Below are 2,500 nucleotides of genomic sequence, written 5' to 3' on the forward strand. Positions count from 1 at the left end.
ACACACACACACACACACACACACACAGTGGAGCACTTATTTTATGATGCCACTCTTCTCATGAATGTGCAAATGCAGACAAGGTGGGGTGAGCCGAGAAGGGTCAGATCTGTGCTTCTGTTTCCATCCTGAGGAGGGGGACACACCTGCGCATTTATGGATCTTTGTCTGGGGGCCCCCCTCTCCCAGCTGAGGGTGATAAATCATAGCCCTGCGATAACAACCTCCATCCAACGCAATATCCTTTTAATCACCTCCTCGCAAACGCACAGGAAGACAGAGCGAGGACGAGGCCTTATGGGGCCTCTGCTTATTTCAGCGTGCAAAGCAGGCCTTAGAGAGAGGGAGGGGAAAGATAGACAGAGCAGAGAGGAGAGGAGGAGAGAGAGGTGAGGTGTAGCGAGGGAGGAGGAGAGATGAGGAGAGATGGAGAGAAAATTAGTGGAGGGGAGATAGATGTGAGAGAGAGAGAGAGAGAGAGAGAGAGAGAGCATAAAAAGAGACAGGAATTAATCTATCTAGCTGTACAGTGTGGGGTGTTGGAAAGAGAAAAAAGCAACAGAATAAGAATGCTAAAAAGGGAGTAAGGCAAGCTCTCACTGGCAATGACATTGCTGTGCTAACTATCAGAACTCGTAACTCGTAACTCGTAAAGTCCAGTGCTCAGCGGATTAAAAATATCACATGCAAAAGATTCACATCTGGCATCAGGACTGAAACTGCTGTCTCTCTCTGCTGTTCAGTTTACTCTTTAGTGGTGATTGAACTGTAAATCATATATAACTGGCCAAGATTTACTTCTGATGAGTGATGTCCCACCCACTCCTTGATTTTTAATTGGTCAGCAGGAGAAGCGTGACATCGATTGGCTATTTCACAGATTCAAAAGTTGGAACTGTTCTACTCCAAGCTTCTAATGGCCGTTTTGGAGCAGAACTACACTAAAGACCACACTAAGGACCCATTTTCTCTTTTTTTCCGCTGAGGGTGCTGAGTTCTGTCTCCATTGTGCTACTTTGAAAATAAATTGCAAAAAGACCCTGCATGCATTTGCAAAAAAAATAAGAAAATAAAAACCCCATTTGGTGAGCGTTGGGCCCCCAAATGAGTGGCCCCCGTGTCCCGGGATTGAAGAGCTACAGAATTAGCCTCTTTGTGGTATGGGCTAGGCCACCGTGCTACTGCTGCGAGCTGGCTGGAGTAATGGTCCTGTCCTAGGGATGATTTGCCGCTGCGGTGAAGGCTTTATGAATCTCCTCTGATGTCTCGTCTGGGCCCTTCGTGACACGTGTGATTTGTTTTTGAGGTTTTTCAACTTCCAAAAAAAAAGGGGGAAAAAGATTTTCATCCTGAATCATGAGCTGACGTTACATATTTTTCATCCGCTTTTTAAGTGATCGCAAATGTATAAACACAGCAGAAAGGAAAACACTAGCGCGTACGCACTCTGAGAGCCATCTATAGAGCGAGGGGCCTCGCCAACCCCAGATGTGGCCACAGGGGTCAGATTTAGTGAGCGTCTGTTTTTGATGGGAACGGACAGACATTTGGTGTGACCCTTTAGCCCAGTATGCTTTACCCGGGCCGGGATTAGTGTCACACTCATCATATAGTTGTAGAGAAAAACATCAATATTCTCTGGAAGTGCTCAAGGCCGATAAGCAAGATATAATTCAAACCCTGCATTTGTGTTTTTGGTAAAATTCCCATGTTGTATTGATTTGATTATACAGTGAATAGTCCATGCAAGAGTGTTTTTCTGTTTGTTTTCTGATTGTACGTTTGTTTGTTAGCTGAAAAAATAGGTGAAAAAGTTACACATATGTTGTGAAATATTCACATATGCTCAGAATTTGGAAAATCCCTTGGGAAAAAATAAAATGGTGAGGGTGGGAAAAAATAAAATGGTGAGGGTGGGAAAAAACTGCTCAGCACAATTCAACAATCTCTGAATGTTGTCGTAAACATATCCTTATTAACTGTTGCACCAGATCTACTGTACATCATCCTGCAGTTGATCCATGAACTAAAGCACATTGTCATAGTATTTACATATATCCATTGCAATATTATGTAACAATCTCCTCCATCCGCCCGATCCATTAGAGTAAGATGTGTTATGCATACACTATGCAGTTGACTGTCTGTCAGTCATTCACTCCTCACAAAGTAGACTCTCAACATTCACTGGCACATTGTAAACCCATCACCATCAACAAAGATCATATGGATTAAAAGAAAAACACATGGGCAGTGATCAGATATGTCAACTCAGGACAAAGTACTTGGAATAATGTTACATCACATTTTATACCAAGAGATAGAGATAAATGTCCATTTTAAATTGGTTCAAAAAAATCATTATTTCATTGCTACTTGTGGGAATCTTTTTTGTATACATTTAAAGAGTTAAATATTTGTAAATGATGTAGTGTTAACCCTTTCATGCAGAGCCTATATGCTATAACCTACAATGTAGTATTTGTCACCAAATTGGTAA

This window comes from Engraulis encrasicolus, chromosome 6 (genome assembly GCF_034702125.1).
Source record: "Engraulis encrasicolus isolate BLACKSEA-1 chromosome 6, IST_EnEncr_1.0, whole genome shotgun sequence".
Lineage (NCBI taxonomy): Eukaryota > Metazoa > Chordata > Actinopteri > Clupeiformes > Engraulidae > Engraulis > Engraulis encrasicolus.